Genomic DNA, 24,135 nt, shown 5'->3' on the forward strand with positions numbered 1-24,135 from the left:
AAGCCATGAAATTACAATGCTCTTATAATTTAGATTGTTTTCATTTCACAATGAGAGGAAGAAAACTGACTAAAAATATAGGATACCATTCAGACCTATTTTAAAAGGTACCCTTCACAATGAAATGTTAAAAAAACAAGGTGGACTTCAAACAAGTGCAAGAAAAGTGTCATCTTCTTAAGTTAAGCATCTGCTTAAGTTACCATTTTAAAATACAGGTATGCCACCCTGGTGGTGAAGCAATATGCCACAGTTAATTGCCTAAATTTACTAATTTAGAACATTTAAATATCACAATTTTAAACATTTTTGCACTTTTGTAAGACAGCAATAATTTCAGGACTTCCTTTAGTACAACAAAAACAGGCATGCCTGTAATGAGTCTATTTTCAAAAAGATTTTTTAATAGGGTTGAGATGTGAAGTCTTTATTACTTCTATTAAAGTTCTCTAATATTAAAGTAATTGATATTCATGGTAAGATCCCATAAAACATGGCTTTGCCTTACCCATGCTCTTTATGAAATGTAGGAAAACATAAACTTTAAGTATGTTAACTGTTGATTAATAATTAAATATTATGCTTTTAATTTTACTGAAAAATATGGCTAACTTTAACTGCCAAGTTGGGTTTTATGAGTTGCACCAGGTTAAGACTGTTTTTTTCTTCTTTACTACATACAAGAAAACCTTATCAATTATATAGTTTCTTACAGCTCAAATGAACAATAAATTATTACATGTTCTCCCTAGCTTTCACTCAAATGTCTCAAAACAATTTTCTGTTTCAATGGTTTAAGTATAAACATCAGGTCTACAGGTCAAAGTTGTATACACTTTTAAAGCTGTCTAGCAGAGCTATATGTATCCTAAAAGCAGAGCTATCTCACAAACTTTTAAACCTGGGACCTTTTTTAAAATTTGGATATGAAGATCAAGATGGATTTTAAAAAATGTGAAAACTGGACACATATGTAATAACTTAATCAATAAAGAAATTTTTTAAAAAGTGTGAAAATTGCAAATTTTTGTTAATATCTAAGTCTCCAGTGAAAAATTCTTTCTAAAACTACCAGAGTACCTCCAAGTACATAGCACTGAAAAACAGCATAGATGATTCTCCTTTTCAATAGCGAGCATTAAAAATGAAATGCAAGACCTGACTGGTTTGGTTCAGTGGATAGAGCGTCAGCCTGCGGACTCAAGGGTTTCAAGCTCGATTCTGGTCAAGGGCATGTACCTTGGTTGTGGGCACATCCCCAATAGGGAGTGTGCAGGAGGCAGCTGATCAATGTTTCTCTCTCATCGATGTTTCTAACTCTCTATCCCTCTCCCTTCCTCTCTGTAAAAAAAAAATCAATAAAATATATTTTTTAAAAATGAAATGCGAATTAAAGCTTCAGTTTCAGAACTTAATAGAGATATGCGGAATAATGAAATGTGAAGTTTAGAAAAACTTGGCAATGTAGAAGCAAAACCTTTATTTAAATTCTTATTTTGATAATCAAGTCTCAAATGCAAATAACTAGCAATTCACTGTTAGGGTGACTTTTAGATTACCACAATAAGTTTTGAACTCTAAAAAAAAACTACTCTGACTTTAAAGACCAAGACTATTCTTGAAAATAGTGTTTTAATGAAGCAATTATTTGATATCTCAAAGAAATATAAAAGACCATCAAATAGCTTTGATTGCGGAAATTGCAGATTCCCATTTTAAATTTTGACTTGGTCAAATATATCCATGGGGAAAAAACTAACATTAAAAGTTTGCTCCAGTGAACAAAATAGTGTGCAACTGTGGTGTTCTTTAGTAATCAGGAATGCACTTTGAATACTCTTGCTATACGTTCAAAAATGAAAAAACTTCTCTTCCAAACAAGCTTTAAAAAAAAAATCAAAGACATGAAATCCACATACTTTGGTGTGCGCTAAATTCATCTTACAGAACCATCTCATTCTGACCACTCCAATCGGCCTGTTTTACATGTGATATATTAGGAAGCTCTCAAAACTACCTGAAGTAATGTGGTATTTACATTCCATAAAAGATGCTAGATATTTTAAATTATGTCTCAGCTAACATTCTCAGCAATATTTTATATCATATCTCAGCTAAGGTTCTCAGCAATGTCTAAGTATATTTTGCTACTGTCTGGAAACTACCAGAAAGGCCTGGTCTTCAAACTCAATTCCTCTTAATACTAAGAGGACCTTTAAGAATGCACACAGTATCCCAGGAAGCCAAGAAACAAGACAGATAAGTTCCCTTTTCTTTTTCTTTTATGAAAAATTGAGTCCAAGTCCATTTTCATTCACAAAATATAATCCCATCTTCACTATGGTAGTATTACAAAGCACCGCAGCTGATTTACACAATTTAGTACAACCAGTTTTCTTAACTTATCAGCAACTTGAGAGTACCTGAGGAGTTCCTTATAATGGAGGGGCAAAATTGCAAGTTGGTTTTCTTCGTTTGGGCTCACCGTGATGCCTTCAAATGCTCTATAAACTCTGTTTTCAGCTAGACCATTCATTACTTCTCACAAAGTTTGTAGACACTTGCTATCCCACACATTATTTCACAGATTTTTCCTTACGGGAGGTATTCATCTGTAAAAGTCACTTAATAATGAATTTCAAAGTCACTATTTATTGTATATATAGGCTGTTAAAATGTAGCAAGTTTCTCCAAATACTTAAATTTTGAAGGAAATTGGGATCAATTTGGTCACAGTTATTTGCCTTTAGAATCAAGCTGGTTGGTACACTAAATGCTAGATATACTACACTACCCAGTCCACCCTTCCCCACAAAAGTAACTGTCACAAACAACACAAAAGAAACCTAGGAAAGAGTAAGCAAATGCTGCTCACTATAATCTGTACGATGCTTCTTTGGGATTTTAATAATTGTCTCCATTCATAAGCTGCAATCTTTCCACAAGATTATCTAGCATTAAATATCCTAGGCCTCCAATTCTGTAAATCACATTATCCATTAAAATACCTATTTGAAAATAAGTTTTCAAATAACACTTACTTGCAGATAAACGTGAAATGAACATTTAGACAATCTTAAAATATTAGTAAGAGCAGCTGAAATCTAAATACTGAGAATCCTAAATTGGCTTCTGTTGTGGGAACCTCAGTGGAGCAAGCTTTCTGGGGTGTTGCAACCCCAATAAAGCATCCTCTTGTACACAGTAAGGACCCTTATATCACTACTAACAGCCATCCAGGTCTCCTGTATGAAGAGTTTGCATACTTACCCAGGAAGGCAAATGGAAAGTACACTGGAAGAAGATGAACTGCGGCAAAGCCTTTGTCATATGATAGTGACCTATAAAGTATCAAATAAAGGCACATCATCAGGATGGTAGGGCTTTACAAGAGTCCCAACTCCTGCAACATCTATGAAGGATCCGGAAGCTAGAAGTCCATTTCCCACCAACCCCTCCCCTTCCTCCACCCCCATGCTGGAACTGTGCAGCAATAAAGGCCAAGAAGTTCCCTGTATTCAGAGGGCAGAGGGTGAGGGTAGCCCAGCTGGCATTTCAAGGTGTTTCAAGCACCCTCTCTCCCTACTCCCCGTATGTGCAAAGCAGAAAGTTGATCCATTCTGCAAATCCAAAACCCACACCGCGATCATTCATCAACTTGCACAAGTGATCGCCACCCCCAGGACAAATACACCAGTAAGTAACCAAATCATAGCAATCGATCGGCAGCCGGCAGCCGGAGCCTCCTAGGTGCCCAGGAGCAGGCAGGAGGTAGCACTGCGATGGCAGCGGATCCAGGTAGCGCAGCCCTCGGCCCTGCAGATCAGGGCTGCCACCCACAGCCGTCGCCCAAACGCCGGGCTCCGGTCACAATCCCGAGATTGGAGATAGGAACCGGGCGAGGAAACACATTACCAGTGCCCAGGGCGGCAAGTGCAGGGCCACCAGTTCGGGGTTGGGGGAGCTGGGAAACCGAGAGGGAGGAAGGGAGCCAGAGATCCCACCCTGGCTTTGTTGCTGGTCACCATCAAGTTTGCATCTTAGTACAAAATGTCGATCTTAAAGGCTGACAAGACAGAGGCAGAGGGAGAAAGAGAAAGGGAATAGAGTCCATCTTGCTTTGGGGAAGAGGGGAGAGAAAAAAAAAATGAAGTGCAAATCCCACACTCCGGGCGTAAAAGTCTGCTAAACACCTTTTCATAACGGAGGAGCAACGAGTGGGGTGTCCCCGTGCCCGTGGCCGCTCGAACTGGCGGCAGTCTGAGCAGAAAAGCCTCCCTCTCCTCCTCTTCCTCCTTCTTCCCCTCCTCCTCCTCCTCCTCCTCCCTCTCCTCCTCCTCCTCCTCCTCCTCCTCCCGCGGGCCCCGGCGAAGATCCCGCCGCCACCGCTGCTGCCTCCGCTGCCCCCCGGGGAGGTACCGCCGCCCGGCCCGGCGCTGCCATTCCGGGCTTGGACCGCACGGTGCGCGTGGGGCCGGGCGCCGGGTGGCCGCGCGGGGACGTCCGCGCCAGGGACCCCCGCACCCCCTCGCCGCGGGCTGGCTACACGAGTCGCGCGAGCAGAGGTGGTGGCGGCGCGCAGGGGGGCGCGCGCGAGAGCCCCCCACGCCGCGAGTGGGCCACCCCAGGGGATGGCGAGGAACGTCCCTCCCCTGGCGGGGAAAGTACCGCCGTCCCCCGCAGCCCGGCGGCCGCGGACAGGCGCGGAGAACTGGACGTGTCATGAGCAGGACAGGCAATGGTTTCAAAGCCCCAGGCCAATGGATCATTAGCCGAGGCAGAGCGCGTTTCGTCCCCATCCCCCACCACCTCCACCCACCTTCCCCTCCGGCGCTCCCCCCACCTCGCGAAACTTTTCAACAAGATCCACCTGGACTAATGTGTCCTCAGACAGTTAAAATATCGACGAGACCCTACACCCCGCGAGGGAAGGGGCATGCACGCTTTATTTTCCTTTCTACAGAAAGGAAAGCAAAAAATAGCTTCTCTCTCCGTCTCTCCCTCTCGCCTCCCCCCCCCCCCCCCCCTCTGTCGTACATGTTGTGTCTTAGCTTTTTGCATCGTTTCGTTTTACCTTCCTCATTTAGCAGAAATGATCTCGGATATTTCACACATTAACGTGTTCCAGATTCTTGGATTTGGGGTCCCTGTACATGACTGGACTCGGGTTTGGTCTCTTACGTTAAGTTTCATACAATACCACCCCCCCAAAAAAAAAATAAAAATAATAATACATTTCTGAGGGTGAGCGAGCGAGACGAGGTGGAGGAGGAAAAGAAACCTCGAGTCTGATTTCTGTAATCTCCCAGCGACCCGGATCGCGGCAAATAACAGGGTAACACGAGTGTGGCTCGAGAGGGCTGGGGAGCTCCTTCCAGAGGCATCGACCCCATCCTCGGAGAAAGGATCTGCAAGTTTTCTGTCATCGCGACCATGCAATGCCACAACTTACCTTCAGAAAGGAGACTTTAAACAGCCAAGGCCTTCCTCCTCCCCGCCACCACCACCCCCAGCCTTGCTCTCTCCACCTTAAACTTATTGACACAACATAATCCCACATTCAAGCAAAATCCTGACACAGCCTCCCTCCTCTTCCCCCTCCTCTCTCTCTTCCCTCCCGTTCTCTCGTTCTCTCTCTCTCTCTCTCTCTCTCTCTCTCTCTCTCTCTCTCGTCCTCCCCCCCCCCCCCCGCGTTCCCTCCCTCTCCTCTCTCCCCTTCTCCCTCGCCCTCTTCCCTCTCCCCCTATTCTTCCTCCTGGCCACTCCGGTACTAAAACAGCACTTTCTCTACTCGCCGCGCATTTGGGGGGGGGGGGGGGGGTTGCGAGGGCAGCGATCCGCGGGGCCGGAACACCCCAATCCCAACTCTCCAGATGAACGAGCCCCTGGGCTGCTGCTCCCGGTCACCGACGCACACGAAACGTTCCACGGATCCACCGAGGGCTGGCGCCCCGTACCTTCCTCCCCTGCCCCGGCTCCCCAGGCCCCACCTCCCCGGCAGCCGCGACCAGGCTGCGATCCACGTACTTTCGCCAAGATGAAGTTTGGGGCTCCCCGGGCGGCCACGAGCCGCCCGCCGGCGTGAGGGCTGTTGTTGTTTTCCTCGGGCGGCTCCTGCCCGCGCCCCGGCCCCCGTGCCCCTCTCTCGGCGGCGCTGCCTGTGCGCCGAGAGGTGCTGGTTGCAAACGCAGCCTGGCACCGGCTGGCCTACTACTCCCCAGCCCGGCCCCAGCCTCCCGCCCGCCGGGCACTGCCTCCGCGCCCCCCCGCCCCCCGCCGGCGCGGCCGCCGCGACCCTCGCCCCCGACCTCTCCCGACCCAAAGTTTTGGCGGAGGGGGAAAGTGCCCGGGGAGCGGGGCCGGCTGGCGGCGGCGCCGGCGCGCGGGGGTTCCCTCCGTCTTCCTCAAGTCCACCCTACCGCTGCCGCCGCCGCCGCCGCCGCCGCTGCTCCTGCCGCGGAGTCCTTGGGGCTGCAGCCGGGCGGCTCGCAAGTGAGTCGGAAAACAGAAAGTGCGGGGAGAGCGCCCGCCACGGGCTGCGGCTGCGGGGCGCTTACCTCGCGGGCTCGCCGGCCGCGAGGGCGTGTGTGTGGCTCGCCCTCCGCGGCCAGTCAGGGGTTCTCTATGGGAAAGTGGAGAGGAGCTCGCGGAGCCGCTCTGCCTCCGCTCCACTGTACACTGCTCCACATACAGTACATGCAACCCGGAGAGCCCGAAAACACTCACTTTATATAAGGCAGCCTGCCATTGGCCCGCGCGCTGACGGACAGGCGCGCGGCCAAACAGGAGGCCTGTTACACCCAAACACACGCGCACACACACACATTTCACAGAGACACACAAAGATCATCACATTTTCTATTTTCTCATGTTCGGGACCTGTAGACAGTAGGAGAGGGGCAGGTAGGGAGGCCCGGCAGAGTGGGGAATGGGCGAAAAACCCTGGGTGCACCAAGTGGCAAGGCTTGAAACTGGTGTCCATTTGACTTGGGAGGGTGATAGTAATAAACTACAACTCCCCTGGATATGGAAGTGAGGGGTTGTGTGTTGTTGTTTTTTAAATCGTTGCTGTGTGGTGCCCCATGGAAGAAGCATGCATTAGGTTATGATTTTACAGCCTGGCCTGGCTGATAAGTGACTAAGAAAGGCTTTTATCAGCTTGAATTTCTTTTGTCAATGGGTTAGCTATCACATAGGCCAAAATAGTGCAAGATAAGTTTATTAGGAGTATAGTACATCGAGGTTGTTAATGCTTCATTCCAAGGTAAATTCAGAAAAATCAATACAGAAATACACAGAAACAAAGATAAACATGTTGCTGAAAGCGCCAATCTACTTTCGGCTGGTCCGAGGACTGCAAGTCACCTGCGTGGGCATACACAGTGCTACAAGGTAGAATAAGTCACGGAAGATTGTCTATGGTCCCTTTCTTTTAAAATTAGACCTTTGAGTCAATATTGCAAGATTTGTATTTTGCATATTACATATATGATATTGACTTTACATATTTCACATCATATGTGAACATCACATGTTGGGTGACTTTTGGAGATGGTGAACACAAGGGGTTCTTTCTGACTTTTTTTTCTATGATGTGTCTTCCGCAGATTATGTTTGACAGTTCTATATAAACAGGTAAACAGGTCAACAGGTTGGTGGGGGGGGGGGGGGAGCAAAGCTGGAAATTAAGAGGAATAAATTTTAGACCCAACTCTTAAACTAGTGGAACCAATTTTGAGAAACTAACTTAGTTACTTTAATGCTCAGAATTGGTTTTAGGTTTTATTTTCATTTTTTCTTTTAAAATTAAAATAAGAAGCTTTCCCCAGTTTCTTTTCATTAAATGTTTACTCATCATCTACTATATACTAGGCATAATCACAATCTCTAAATGTTTTCTTAAGAGTGCTTCTGATTTAAGAGTCTGTGAGTTACTCTTAAACACAAACATTTTGAAGATTAAATAAACATTGAAGTTGTATGGCCTAAATGCATGGCTTTAAAACTTAAAGGAAAGCTGAATAAGAGAACTTACTTCAAATCCTCTTTTATTTCCTTGATGCTATCTTACAGTTTTCCTCTCTTAACCATAAAGTTATCAAATGAGAGACAGAGAGAGAAATAGATACTGAGAAAACTTAAGTTTATGAAGTTTAGTAAACAATGATATTTAGAAACATGTTTGTTTATTTTTTTACGAAAATAACTTTTAAAATGTAAAAGTGTTTTATATACACAACATTTTAAACTGATAATATTAAAGGTTATATTTAATGACACTGCATTTAGTTGACAAAAGGAACAAAGTGTTCTTTATCCACACTACATGGCTATGAGGTCGCTTCTAAGTTATTATCTCTGTTTTGCATTCAAGTTCGAAGACTTCTGACAATAAGAGAAATGAGACAGAGACAAATTACCTAACCTGATCAGTATTTCACAGAATATACCAGTGAAGAAGGAACTTAAACCCAGGACTGGACTCTTCATACTCAACACAGGCTTTGAGTAACTTGACGGTTCCTTCAAAATGACAAACTTTGGGGACCAGAGGCAGATGAAGTAAAAGCCAGAAAAAAGAAAAGAAAAGAAAAACTCTCTTAGGATTTCACTGTGCTCTTTTTTGAAGAAGAGGAAAAAAAACCAACACAAGTTGCTATATTTAATTGCTGAGTGAAATGTTGTGAATTATTTGCTAGTATATTTATGTTATGAAAAATATAAAAGACCAGCTCATCCCCCACCCCTGCCCCCTACCCAGCCATAGGAAAACATTCTTTATTTCTTTATGGTCGCAGGATTTTTTTGGTTGAATTATGCTGAGTTCAGCAGAATTATTTAGAGCTACAGTTTCAAACCTTTTAGATCATTCATTGCTATCAGTAAAATGTTTGAGCGTGCACCTAAATATATGTATAAAATATACCACTGTATGCATGTATTTTTATTATGACAAAGCATACACTCACAGAAACGAAATGAAAAAGCATGAGATAAAAAGAAATTAAGAGTTTAAACCTTTTCTTCCCAGAGTCCTATGTTATAGCCTTAGCACAGGCCACAGGGTTTTGCATTCAAGTTTGGAGACTTCTGACAGTGAGAGGTGATAACTGGCCAGGGATGATGCAAGAGAGCATAAAGTGCTTAGAAAAAGCTATTGGAAAACTAGTGGGTTAATGGGGCCTTTAGATTAAAAGGATGACACATTAAAACATACACACACACACACACACACACATTATATATCAGTGGCATGTTAGGCATCATGTGGCAGTACGAGCAATCATTTAATATTTGTTTGCAAATCACTTATTGGGAAGGATCTATGTGTTGGGCACTTGTGCATGCCAGATTCTGGAAAAGGAAATTTGCCTGCTCCTAGAAGTGATGGAATAGAATAGAATGCCAGTCTCATGTGTGATAGACAGGGCCTCACCACTAAGTAAGGAAAAGAGGCTTAGAAATAAATGTAATATAGTACTTTACCATTTAGAAAATATTTTTGGATTTTAACTATCTCATTTAAGAATAAACATCAAGACACTTTAAGTGCCAGTGATGCTCAAAAATTAAAAATATGTTCAGGAAAAAATCATAGCTTTCATAAAGTTTATTCAATTTTTGTAACGTAACTTTATGAAGATAAAAACAACCATTACAGGTAAAAGGCTTTTAAAAGGGTCTACGATCTTCATTTCTTGTTTTCACATTTGATGATACAGGTTAAGTTCAGATGGTTAGCATATTCTTCCTTCTCACGGCCTGGATTTTTCATTTTCTTAATTTTATTTATGAGTTTTCTGTTGTAAACCACATGAAATAATTTTTGGAAAGTAAATTTAAATATGTGTAAATGTGTATGTATAAGTGCATATGTTGTTTATGTAGGTCTACAAATAAGATTGTGTTACTTTATTCATATATTACTTCTTTATACTAATTCCAATCCTGATGTCACTACTTCCTAAATGTAAACTTGGAAAAATTCCTTAATCACTCTAAGACTGTTTCCTAGTTTATAAAATGGGAATAATAAAAGTATCCATAAATAAAATAATCTATGTAAAATGTTTAAGCCAGGACATACTAAATATTCAATAAATATTATTTTAATTTGTCTTCCCACATACAAGCCAGTGACAGCTGTTTTACAGAAAGTTACAAGACTTAACCCTCTTATCAAATGGAGTTTATGAAACCTGTTGCAATTTACTTCCAGTGTTGACAATTTCCTTTTAGCCTACATTCAACTAACTTCAGCATAAAAAGGAGTTAAGCCTGATCCCAGGAAAAAGCAAACATCTTATTGGGTGGCCATTATTAAACACCTAAAAAGGCATACTTGTAATAAATCACTCTTTGAAACAAGCCTTGTTTTGTGCATTGAAACTCTAGATAGTTGCACTGATGAGGGTCTGCCTTGCATAAGTTTTTGGCTTGTACTTGACCTTGCTGAGCTTACTTTTTTTTTCTCTGTAAGAGAAATTAATAACAACAAAAAAAATACCTCTCTCCTCAAGGCCAATGCAAAGAGACTAAAAATTGAAACTCAGACAATTGGACCAGTTCTCACCACCAATGCAAAAATTTGTAATCTCAAAGAAAACCAGCTTCTACTGGATCCCAGCAGAGTTAGGGATTCATACCTTGCTTTCTTAGAGTGACATTAGGCAAAGCTTCTCATAATTCCCACTCTCTTGTGATCTTCTGTAGCAGTTTATCTGTGTTATTCTTAAGGCATTAAAATACCTGGCCTTGTATTACAATATCTGTGTATTGATAGAGATCTCTATTTGATGGCAAACACCTTGACGAAAAATTATGATGTTCCATTAATCATTTTGTTATTTGACAGTGGCTAGCACAATAATTTGTGCATTACCTAACATGTAACAGTTAACTCAACAAAGATTTATAAAAACAAATGAACAAAACAAGTAATCAAAAAGACTATAAATTCTAAGAAGGACCAGAGAAAATCTACCGAGAGAAGCGCCAGAGAAAGTTAGGCATCCCAGGTATGGGGAATATAACTTACATTAGTCATCATAAATTACACCTTTCTTTTGTTTCAGTTTTCCAAATCACATGTAAGATAGCCTAACATACTCACAAATATATCCACATGAGGTAGGAGAGACAAATAGAGGGACCTTCTTTTTAAAGATGAAAAGAAGAAGCAGGGAAAGGCTAAATGATTGATTCCCTCGATATCGTACAGCTAGTAGCAAAGCTGGGTTAGTACTAAAGTTCTAGCTACCTAGTTCTGCAGGCTAGCTGCCTTTGGAAGCAGGAGGAATAACCAAGGAGTCATTTAAGGATCATATCATAAAAATAGGTCTCTGAGTGGACGATGGTTTTACACTAATGGATTTGAAAATAAAGTCAGTAAGTACTAGCATTAGAGGGTCCTTCTAGCCACTTTCTCATTAGAAGCTTCAACAACATCCCCAACAAGGACACGTTGAGCTCCTGGGAACTCTCTTCTTCCCAAATCTGTTTTGTCTTCTGATGGTTTTGCATAGTAGAGTTCTTCCTGGGATTTAACATAATTTCTTTCCTCTTGTGTTAGCCATCGTTCCTTTTTCTATTTCCTTGTTACCACACAGAACAATCTAAATCCCTTTTCCCTGTGACTCTTGAAATATGTGAAGATAGCGCTCATGACCACCGCCTGCCTTGAGTTGTATCTTTTCCAGGCAAATAGTCCCGATTCCTTAAAACATTCTTCCTAGGGCACCATTCTCTATTCTTAGTCTTCTCTTAAACTTTGCCTATTATCTTTGTTTGTATGCTCCTTCAAGTGGCATATCCAGAGCAGGTGGGGGCTGAGGCTATGTGCAATACAGCATGACCAAGGCTCCCTGTCTTTGAAACAAAGTTTCTATTACCGCAGCCCAGATGGAACACTCTGCTGACCAATATTGTTATTCTCCAAAAAATGTTTTTAAATGTGTGCTGTTAAACAACTTATTTTATCCCCCCCAAAATGTATACATACTTTAACAGCTGATAGCTCAATTTTGAAAATTAAATGTATTTTAATAAACACTGCCTTTATAATTATTCAAAATTTGTGTATGTATTTTGGGATGCTCTATATAACCTCTTTTGGGAAACTGAGGCATACACTTTAACGACCCAGGTATTGCACAGTGGTTAAGATCCAAGGCTTTGGAGTTATAACAACACTAGTGTCCTGGTGCACGGACTTGTGCACATAGAAAGGAAATTAATTAAAAGTAATATTTTAATATTGCTATTTGCCCTTTCTCTATAATAGAAGTGTCAACCAAATTCACAATTGACAATGACAGATCGAAACACACGAGTGCAACTGGCACCAGCGAGAGCTTTATATGTATCTCACATGTGCGAGTCAACAAATGGTGCGAAGCAACATTTGCTTCATTAGCCCTGCTTTCTGATTTAGCTAAACTTTTTCCAGCCCAGTGAAGCACCCCAACTCCTCTTTCAGGTAATTGTCAGCAACACAGTAGTAAATATCAACATGAAGCAGATTGTTATTGTAGATCATGCAGGGAGAATAAAGGGTAAAATATTTAACTGCAACAGTGTTTGACTATATTCTGCCCAGTGAGAAAACCTGAAGTCATTTTCAAGGTCCACCATTTCTTACTTCTTTTCAGTTGAGTCAAGTTTGAAAACTTTCTAAATCACCGTTTTCCGGCTAATGAAAAGAAAATAGGATTCCACCGAGTCTCCTACCTACCTACTCCAGGACTTCTGTGAGGATCAAATGAGATGAGGCACGGGAAAATGCTTCACAGACATTTGGTTAAAGTGTAAAATGTTTGCACCTGGCTATAAAGCAAGCCGGGTTCCTAGGCTGAAGAAACTCTAAGGAGGCTAGTCGCTAGGGAGAAGAAGCTGGTCGTTTCTATGGGACATCAATACCTGGCACCCACAGTGACTGTTTCAGGGCTTGGCTGGGCTGTGGGCGACATTTTGTACTATGGGATCTTGGCAGCATTGGCTGCGATTTGGTGGGCTGTCACTCTGGGGTGGTGGTGGGGCCTGTGTCCCACTTGGGGGAAGCCAAGTGTTGGTTTGTCAGTGCCAGGTTCGTGGTGCCATTTATTTTTAAATGGCCAGTGCATGTCATGGCAGCTCCTGCGTTGAGTGTCTACCCCCTGGTGGTCAGTGTATGTCATAGCTACTGGTCAGACGGACGGACACTTAACCGTTTATATATATAGATGGGTTACTTAGCCCCAGCACTAACTTTGTGGACTTGGACATACTATGTAACCTCTCTTTGCTTCAGTTCTCCATGTATAAAAGGGATGGGAATATATACCTTGTAAGTTTATTTTAAAAAATTAAACAAAATAATATATGTAAAATATTTAAAACAGAGCTTGTCATATAATAGCACCCAATAAATGGTCAAGTGTTTTTTTTCTTTAGCTGATGAGGCTCAGCTCAGAATTCCATTTTGTCACATCTTTTTATATGCTGATTATTTCATTCAGCATATTTCTATTGATTTTACCATCTTTGGTTCATTCACACATTTGATGCCTTCCTTACATTTTTTTTCAAGTCATTTTTAAAAGCATAGACTAAGGCAAAACCTAGAGTACCTACCTCCCAGTGGGTTAGCATTGATCGTTAATCGGCACTCCCAGGGCCACAGTTGTTGCATCTGCAATAGAGCCACCTAATATCACTTAAATGGAATATAATATTGTGCTCATGTAGGAGCTTTATTACAACTTAATGTATTATTATATTGCCTCATATTTCTTTATAAGAACTTAAACATTGCATATACAATTGAAGTCCCCTCCCCGGTCCAATACCTCTCTAGCTCTCTCTAGAAGTGACCATTATTTTGTCATTTCACTCTCATGCTATCCATATTCTTTGCAGTCCACTCATTAAAATACTTGGTGTGACTTAGTCAAAAGGCTTCGTGAAATTTTCATTCATTAATGTTATCAGAAAGGAGTCCTTTTGTGGGTGGGGTATACTAAGTCTGGTTAATTAAAACAAAAACAGGAAATTATGGAAGGATATGGGAAAGCTCTTAGAATAAATGAAAAGCTGGAGAACCAGATCTCAGAAAACCCAGGGACACTGTCAACTCCAGGGACTGAGACCACTTGAGATGAGAATATCTTCATTATGATGAATTTGCTCCAACTCTTTTCCTTCCTTCCTTTCTTTTTGCCACTAAAGAGAGTGCAATGGAAGACTCCAATTGTGTTTACCCAAGTTTTATGCTTACACTTTGCCCAGAGGAGGAGAGGGTACTTTTGCTTGAACCCCCTCCCTAGAGCACCGGGTTTCCTGGTGTGGGGAGGAAGGGTCGGTGATGGGGGAGGCAGGCGTTGAGTTAGGACAGAAACATTTAGGTGCATGCCATGTATTGGCAACATTCTAGTTCTTGGTGGAGCCACAGGAGCTCATTTTGTAACTTACATTGATGTAATGTTATTCTTTGGCATGTATCAAATAATTTTTGAAAACAACAATAAACCTTAAGAAAAGTTGGAAAAAGAAGATTGCATACACACAAAGGTTATTAGGCTCCCAAAGTAAAATTCGAGTGGTACTACTAAGAGAAGAATGCAAAGAGATACTGGACAGGTGAAAACAAGAGGTCCAAAACATCTCCAGCAGCCACAGTGCAGCTGAGCTATTAACACTGTTACAAAAGAAAAATAGGTTTAGGCCGGCCTTACTGACCCCATGCTGGCTTCTAAGGATTACTTTGTCCTTTTTCTAAGTACATACAGATCTTTCCTTTACTTGCCCATCTTAGTCAGATTTCATTTCGTTTCAAGGACCATAAAGCCAGTCAGATAAGCTTAGAAAAAAGGGAAGTTAATTGTACAAATATAGGGGTCTGCCCCAGAAGTCAAGGGCAGTGAGGATAACCAGGCCTGGAAACAAAAGCACATCGCCTCCTTCACTGCCGGTGTCACCAGGTGAGGGACAAGGATTCATCTATTATGGAGAGCTGCTTTTTTGGCGTTTGTAGGCCGAAAAGTGAGCACATGAATAGGAGGCTACAAAGGGTATTCTACTACCTAGCACTTTCTAGAATCTTATCTAGGCTCCCTGTCTCATTCACCAGCCTATAATCTGCAGAACCCATCCTTTTTTCCCATCACAAGAAATTTAGCCAGAATTACTCAGAATGTTTATGGTCTGATTTCATACCCACATATGCAGGGTGTCCCAAAAAAAGTATACACACTTTAACAGCTGATAGCTCAATTTTGAAAATGAAGTGTATTTGAATAAACACTGCCTTTATAATTATTCAAAGTGTGTGTGCGCATTTTTTGAGACATCCTATGTTTGGAAGTAAATTATTTCATTATATGTTTACCTATTTATTCTATTCCTTCACTCATTCTAGAAAAGATTTCAGTTGGCCTTCAACAGTTCCAACTTTCCTGCATGTTTTGTCAAGACTCAGGTATTATTCCATAGATCTAGGAAATCTGAACTCATTTAGAGTATCTAGGTGGTCCCTTAAATTTTTAGAAACTTTTTTTTTTTTTACTTCCTATTTCATTCTACAGCAATCTGCTTGAACTAGGTGAAGACAGGGAGGATTTATTAGAATCACTACACAGGTAAGGTTACAGTAAGGAACAACCAACAGAAAGCTATAATTTAAACCCCAAATACAGTGGGATTATCAGGGATCGGAGATAGGCGATAGGCCAGGGACATTTTCTGAAGGTGCCGTTGCAATGCAGGAAGTACAGCTGGCAGAAAGATTGCTTTTTCCTGAAGTGGGATGGGACAAACCGGAGAGGCATACAATTGAGAACTTAACTAAAACAATGATGTTTGAGGTAAAAGAGATGAAACTAAAGCGGGGGGGGGGGGGGGGGGGGGGGGCGGAGCGCGGCTTCAATAATGGTTTTCCTATGGATTCGCTTCTAGACTCACCCCCACCATATATGATTTACTAACAACAAGCAAATATATCGAGGCTGGCCTGTCAGAAATTACAGCTTTAAAAAAGAGCAATGTGACAGTGTATTTCATACCTTACCTGAAATTAGGCTGGAAGAATTGACTCCGGGTCTCAGGAGTATTTAGCTATTTGGAAGGGAATGTTTTCCTTTTCCTGTCTTTTGACACTTTTCCTTACCATCTTCTTTCTCATTCAAAAATAAAACTCTGACCTGTTGAATGACAAAAGTTCTCTTTCCAAAGACCAGATTGACTGTTAAAAGTTTGTTAAAGTGCTGATCTCTGGCTAGCACTATGCAAGAGAAGGAAAAAGAAATGGGTAATTTTGCTTGTCACAATATAGGAGGGAGAGATAGGAAGGAAAGAAAGAGGAAGAGAAGGGAAGGAAGACGTATTCAAAGAGAAATGATGCTGGAAGGACTTCAGAAGTCACCACCTTTGGCTCTGACTGCATTGAGCTGTGACCTGAGTAGGGCCTGGAGAGGGGGAGGAAATAAGTATAAAATAAACCTCTCCCTAAGAAGATAATTACCCATTAGAAAAAAAGCCTCGTGAACAATACCTACGTCCCCAACACCAGACAGAGGGAGAAGGGGCTCTCTGCCCTTTAGGTCCCAAACTACTGCAGACATAACCAGTGGCTGCGGCAAGGAGGAGACCTCCTTTGCGGTCCTAATTTAGACAATGTGTGTCCTTCCTGTTAAACCTTAACTGCTGAGTGAAGTCCGGAGTTCCTTTTCTCCATTGCATTTCTTCTGTTCAGAGGAGAAAAGCAGGCCGCAGAAAGCCCTCCCACTTTCATTCTCCTCCGCTCCTTCCAGGCTTCCCTGCCACCGTTTGTTTTTTTTGTTTTATTTATTTTTTTAAATATGTATTTTTATTGATTTCAGAGAGGAAGGAAGAGAAAGAGAGCGATAGAAACGATAGAAACATCAATGATGAGAGAGAATCATTGATTGGCTGCCTCCTGCCTGCCCCCCACTGGGGACGGAGCCAAAAACCCTGGGCATGTGCCCTTGACCAGAATTGAACCCGGGCGGGGGGGGGGGGGGGGGGGGGGGGGGCGGACCCTTCAGCCTGCAGGCCAACGCTCCGTCCACTGAGCAAAACCAGCAGGGCCCCTGCCACATTTGGAGGCTGTATCTGCTCTCCCACCCTTTACAGACTGGCGTTGTCTCTGGCACTTCGAAAGAGGAAGGGTACCTCAGAGTGATGAGTGGAGAAAAGCTGGTCCCTGGTCTTGGTGGTCATCGAGAAACCAGTGACTTTTCACTCCTGAACGAAGTAAAGAATAAAGAGGCATCCTATGAAGCTCAAGCTGTTATTCTGGTGAGGTTAGAAGAAAGAACCAAACTCTAGGAGCCAACCAGTAAGTTTCGCGGGTCACACATTCATTAATTCATTAAACGACATTTATTAAGTGCCTTCTCTCTGCCAGGTACTGCGATTATTGCAAGGGACACCAAACAGATGCGGTCCCTGTGCGAATGGAGCTATGGTCTGGCAGCAGAGACGGATGCAGTATACCACACAGCACGAAATGTGCCTCGGGGTCAGGGGTGGAGGCAGAGCAAGCCAGCCTGCAATGCTGGAGGAATCTAGAAGTGGGGGAGCAAATGCAGGATCTGAAGCTGCCCAAGGGTCAGCTGTTTTAAAGAGTAAAGAGATTGTCCTTGGTTGGCTAAGAAAATAAGGCTGGATTACGGTATCTTTTGGTTCTTAGGTTGGTGTTATATTCTAAGTAAAAGAAAATGCCATTTTGGGACTTGTCCTTTTTATGATTTCTATGGTCAGTGTTATTCTTTTAAAACTCATGGGCTTGTGTGTAGTAGTGAGTGGTTGGAAGAGATTATTTTGTTTGCTTCAGAAATTCCAGTAGAAGGCTAAATGTATTAGGAGTATTCAGAAAAAAAATAAAAATAAAAAAATTATGTATTAGTGGTTATAAGAAGACATGTCAGGAAGTACTATGAGGTTTCAGGTGGCAGCTACACTGAACAAACAAAAGTTTGACTATTTCCAAAGATAAAACATGTCTGATCAGAATGACAAACACTGAATATTGATGTAGATTTTAGTTTTTATTTATATTTTGGAGAGGCATAATTACATTTTGATTTTATGTCATTTTTTTTTTTTTTTTATAGAATAGACCTGTTACTCTACTGGGATTGTGTATCCTCAGCAAGCTATGCAATTTGTATTGATATTTGCTTTATCCATGCATGTTCATAGGGTGTGTGTGAACTAAGGCTCCCGGGGGAGGCTGAATTGCTTAGAGCTTAAGAACCAGTGCTTCTGGAGTCAGAAAGATCTGAATTCAGATACGGGCCCTGCTGTTTACTAGTTGTGTGACCTTGGACTGACTTCTGAAACCTGCCCAGCCTTAGGCCTCGATTTCCTAACATGTAAGATAGGGCTTATGATGGTCCCTACCTCTAAGGCTTGTTGCGAAAATTAAACTAGATGCTGCATACAAAAACAGTCCCCAGCGCTCAATAAGTAGTAGCTTCCCTTTTAAGTGTGTCCAGTAATGTTTTGTGTCCAGTGTCACAGAGCCCTGGAAGACAAATAGAAATTTTCTCTTCTGAGGATAATTAAAATGTTTGAGAGATTTGGGTGGCCCATCCTTTGATGATTGCTAAAACGTAATATGGTGGAACAGAAATTACAATGGATGGAGTGAACTAAATATTTCCTTCTCTCTTCTTTACAAAAAATAGTGGGGTTCACAATTATTTGGCACCATTGGAGAATATTAGAGTAGTTATACATTTCTGACATGATTCGTTTAGTTTTCTGAATGTGACTGTACTAGAACAAGAACTCATTTTTAGCTCCAAGTCGCCATTATATCTTTAGCACTCTGCAGTCTTATGATAGCATCTTTCAAAATGTGATTCATCAGGATCACCAGGGTGACTTGTTAAAAATTCAGATTCCTGGCCTTGACCTGTGAAGAAGTCTTGGGATTTTAAACAAATATCCCAACCCAGCTGATTTTTATCAGCACCTGAACTTAGGAATGACTCAACCACACAAATAATGATGTCCCACATACAAGCTTTACTCCCAAAGTTCAGTCAGGTTATGCTTATTATTTAAATGGTAACGTGTCTAAAACGTTTATGGGACACACCCTAAAACCCTCACAGGACATAAAACCTTTGTTCTTTATACCTTAACAACCATTGCAACTCACTGGATTAATAATCACTTACTTTCTCTCCTCTAGTCTTCAGAAGCAATTATCTTTCCCTGCTAGCCATGGTAACTGCTAAACTGTTACATTATCCTCGTTGCTGAAGAATAGGGCTGGGGATGGAGCAAAGTGAATAGATGTATGTTGAGATCCACAGAGAACTTCTGGCTTATGCAAACCTCTCCAGGGTTGAAGTTGTTAAAGTGGGCCTTTCTTGCCCCAGTCCCTCTGTTCCTAGTCTCATATCCCTGGTATACATCCTCATGACATCTCCAACCTAGACATCCCTTCTGTCTGGTCACTACTCCAGATCCACTTTGGTCACATCAGCCAGATATCTGTGATTGCTATCTGATTCCATTTCTAGAAATGTGTTAGCCATGAAGGCAGTAAAACTTATATTTCCATGCTCCAGTTTGTACCTAGAAAAGGTATATATATGTGTGTAAAAGTGTCAACACACGTTGCAGTGTGGGGAAAGAAAGAAAAGATTCTTCTGAAGTCAGGGAAGAAATCTCTGTCTTTCTATTGCCTGGCCTACATGGTGACAGGCTAGGAGATAGGTGAGCTACGGAGGTAAACCTGATGCTTGCTGCTTCCAGTATGTTGACTCTGTGAGTACTTAGCTTGCTGAGCCATTTTCTCCAGAAATTTTTGATATTTGAAGTTCTATGGTTTGGCAGAGTGAATGGTGCATGGAACAATGCTAATTTACTTTTGATTTTAAATGTTTTTAGGAAATCCTACTAGCTTCAACAAAAATAGACGTTCTTTATGTGTTAGGTTTAGAGATTGCATCTCAGGAAAGCAAAATCTCTTCAACATGACTCTGCTAGTGTCCCACAAAAGAAACCTGCCCATCTAGTCACTTGAATAAAATCAGGCCCCTATGCTGAGATGGCTGCCCCAGCACTCTGGTTCACAGAGGTGGCATTGCCTAGTGTGTTACAGAGCAGTAGCTATGCACAGGGGCTCAGAGTCACATGTGGGTTTTTGAGTCCTGGCTCTACCCCTCGCAGTTGTATGAACCTGAACAACTTAATGAGCCTCGGTTTTATGAACTATAACATGAGCATAATAGTAGTTGTGGTGAGAAACATATGGTAATGGCTTTAAAGGTCTTTATGTTGTCCTTGGCCTGTAGTAGCTCTCAGTAAGTAGCCTTTTGCTTTTTCTTCTTATGATTCTACTAGAGGTCCAGTGCATGAAAATTCGTGCACTCGAGGGGGGAAGTGTCCCTCAGCCCGGCCTGCGCCCTCTCACAGTCCAGGACCCTCAAGGAGTGTCTGACTGATGGTTTAGGCCCTCTCCCCAGGGGGAGCTGGTGTAAGCTGCAGTCTGGCCTCCCTCTGAGGGAGGCAACTGGGTGGGCCGATCAGGGAATGGCACTGGGCCAGCAAGCGGCCAGCCCCGCCCCCCCCCAGCACCCCTCCCCTGCCACTGGTCACCACAGCCCCTCCCGCCATCGCTGTCCCCTCCCTCGGATCGCTGGCACGTGCCCTGGTGGGCCTAGCGCTGCATCCCCCCTCCCCCCCACTGACTGGTCATTCCACCATTCGGTCGATTTGCATATTATGCTTTTATTATATAGGATTACCCCCACCTTGCCTTTGCATCTTGTTCAGGTTTATTTCAAATCTAATCATGTAATCTGTCAAGATGCACCTAATTCCCCATTCTTTTTTTTAAATATATTTTATTGATTTTTTACAGAGAGGAAGGGACAGGGATAGAGTTAGAAACACCGATGAGGGAGAAACATCGATCAGCCGCCTCCTGCACATCTCCCACTGGGGATGTGCCTGCAACCAAGGCACATGCCCTTGACCGGAATCGAACCTGGGACCCTCCAGTCCGCAGGCCGACGCTCTATCCACTGAGCCAAACTGGTTAGGGCAATTCCCCATTCTTCATTCTTTCAATTTCATTTATTAATTCAACAAATATTTCCTGAGTGCCTACTGTGTACAAGGCAATATTCTAGGTACTTAAATCAGAGAACAAAACAGACTCAAATCCTTGCAGTCATGGAGCTTGCATTCTAATCTAGAAGAGAAAGGTAACGGACAATAACAGAGTGAATTAATTACATAGTATGTAAAGTGGGAGAAGGGTTATAGGAGAAGAGAGCAAGGGAACGGAGGCTGGGTGTAGAGGTAGAAGTGTCCCAGTTTTAAATGAGATGATTATGATAAAACTCAATGAGCTGTTTAAACATAGAGGGGTGGGAACTTCCCTCTTTCTCCACGAAGTTGTGCAGAGTTCACACTATACCTGGGTAATACTAGGCAGAGAGAGTGCCTGGGATGCCTGAAAGAAGTAGAGGCCATTCTTTAATTTCTCAAACGCAGCAGAAAGAAGTACAGTGATGCTTGCCCATCAGGTGGCAAGAACTGTTTTTCTTTCTTTTTTTAAAATTATTTTTATTGATTTCAGAGAGGAAGGGAGAGGGAGAGAGAGATCGAAACATCAATGATGAAAGAGTATCATTGATTGGTTGCCTCCTGCATGCCCCCTACTGGAGATCAAGCCCACAACCCAGGCATGTGCTCCTGACTGGAATCGAATCTGGGACCCTTCAGTCCGAAGGCCGACACTCTATCCATTGAGCCAAACCAGCCAGGGCAAGAACTGTTTTTCATTCTCTCTTTTTAACTTCACTCACCTCTAGTCTCTAAGGTCATGGAATCTTTATCCCTTGCTCTCCTGGGTTTCATGTCTCAAGACCTTCAGTGATAGATAATGTTATCAATAAAAGATGAGGTATTAGAACTTCTTATGCTATATCTCTGTTTTATATAACAACTCCTTTGCAACTCAGAAAAACATATAAACAACTATACACCCATTACTGGATTTAATCTTAGAATTTTTTAGTAAAACATAGCAGCATAATTACTTTTAAAGCCTGCCAAAGTGGGAAGAATAGTGCATTGGGATTCAGAGACTAGTGATCCCGCAGCCCTACCGCTATCATTTAACAGCTCTGTGTCCAAGACTTTCTCACCTGTGAACTGGAGGTGGGGGAGGTGTCCCTTCCACCTCTCTAATCCTGTGAGTCTTTGAGAAGCCCCAATAATTTATTTCTTCTAGAAACTAAAGCAAGTATAATGTGTGGGCATATAATTTCTTGATGTCTGCTTTATTAAAAACTTCAGTTATAGTGACTTGTCCATTTTTGGATAGGAATAAAAGTCTGTTGGTAATATTTTTTTATGCCTCTTTCCCTTCCATGCTATAAATGAAGACAAAACTGGATTCTTACCATATGCTGCTCACTGGCATGCCTGGCACTTCAATGCCTTATCATTAGATGTTATCTATCAAACACTTAAAATATCCCAGTATTCATGAACATAAAGAGACCTACAAGTGCTGAAGACTTGTCCTCAAGGTCTCTATTATTATTATTTTTATACTAGAGGCCCCGTGCACGAAATTCATGCACTGGGCAGGGGGTGTCCCTCAGCCCAGCCTACACCCTCTCCAATCTGGGACCCCTCGGGGGATGTCCGAAACCAGCAGTCGGACATCCCTCTCACAATCCAGGGCTGCTGGCTCCCAACCGCTCGACTGCCTGCCTGCCTGCCTGATCAATCACCCCCTAACCACTCCCCTGCCAGCCTGATTGATGCCTAACTGCTCCCCTGCTGGCCTGTTTGCCCCAAACTGCCCTCCCCTGCAGGCCTGGTCACCCCCAACTGCCCTCCCTCCCCTGCAGGCCTGGTTACCCACAACTGCTCTCCCACCCCTGCCAGCCTGGTCGCCCCTAGCTACCCTCCCTCCCCTGCAGGCCTGGTTGCCCCTAACTGCCCTCCCCAGCTGCCCTGATCTCCCACAACTGCCGTCCCCTGCTGGCCATCCTGTGACCACATGGGGGCAGCCATCTTGTGCAAGGGCGTGATGGTCAATTTGCATATTACCTCTTTATTATATAGGATCAGAGTTAATTCTATTAGTAATATGTTATCACATAAATAACATATTATAATTTTCATTTTACATGGGAAGAAATTGAAATGCACATAAAGGTCCACTAAACAAACAAACAAACAAACAAACAAACAAACAAAACAACTCAGTCACTTCATCCTCTGAATTCAGACCTTTCCTTAATCTTCTAAACCAGGCATTTGCAAACTACTGCCTGCAGGCCAAATAAGCTTTTTGTTCCCCATTGTCTCTCTCACCTCTTTTTATGTGGCTTTTACACTTTTTAATGGTTGAAAGAAATTAAAATAATACTACTTTGTGATATGTGAAAATTGTATTGCTTTTACATTTCAGTGTTTATAGATGAATGGGAGTACAATCACTCCCATTTTATATTATCTGCTTATATATTTGGTTGCTTTCTCTAGAAAAGGCAGAGTTTAATAGTTGTGACAGAGATCGTTTGGCGTACAAAGACCAAAGTATTTGCTGTCTGTCCCTTTACAGAAAAAAACAGCTGCCAATCCCTGGTCTGCACCATAGGGGTGTCTTTGTTAGAGGTCTAAGGAGGACATACATATACTCATGGAATTTCAGACCTGCCTTATTTTACATGAACTTACATGGGGCACCATTTTGCAAAAAAACCTACACATTTTCTTCCATGCTACATTCGTCCTTTATGGACCAGTTATTCATTGTTGGTTATTATTTATGGGAATATCAATTTGTACATTCATTCACTCCATAACACTTTATGGTGCAGCTATCTAGGGACAAATGACTAATAAAAAAGTAGCTTTATTTGTTAGCTTTCATAGACAAATATAGACTATTATTATGCACTGAGAAGTGCCATGACTGGGGCAGAAAGGAAAGTTACTTGACTCAGCTGCAGGGGTTGGTGAATGCTTGCGAGCAATGAAGATACTTGAACTGAGGACAAAGGGTGGGGAGGGGACATGCGTTCCATGTTGGACAGCAATATTTTCCAAGGCTTGTATTAGTCAGCGTTCAGTGCAGGAAACGAAACCAAT

The 24,135-nt window shown here is 42.4% G+C and overlaps 1 protein-coding gene across 3 annotated transcripts in view; it reads right to left on the reverse strand.

Annotated features, from left to right (window-relative positions):
• The window catches only part of BBX (BBX high mobility group box domain containing), a 298,024-nt gene extending 291,821 nt beyond the window's left edge, over positions 1 to 6,203 (reverse strand). For 2 of the 3 annotated variants that reach the window (XM_059687912.1, XM_059687914.1), the window contains exons 1-2: positions 6,028 to 6,203; positions 3,271 to 3,341 (exon numbers count right to left, since the gene is read on the reverse strand). The gene's annotated coding sequence lies outside the window, so the exon portion shown is untranslated. The remainder of the gene's footprint in view (positions 1 to 3,270; positions 3,342 to 6,027) is intronic. The other variant, XM_059687913.1, reaches the window with a different exon arrangement.
• Positions 6,204 to 24,135: the final 17,932 nt, after the last annotated feature.

The sequence above is a fragment of the Myotis daubentonii genome, chromosome 3 (genome assembly GCF_963259705.1).
Source record: "Myotis daubentonii chromosome 3, mMyoDau2.1, whole genome shotgun sequence".
Lineage (NCBI taxonomy): Eukaryota > Metazoa > Chordata > Mammalia > Chiroptera > Vespertilionidae > Myotis > Myotis daubentonii.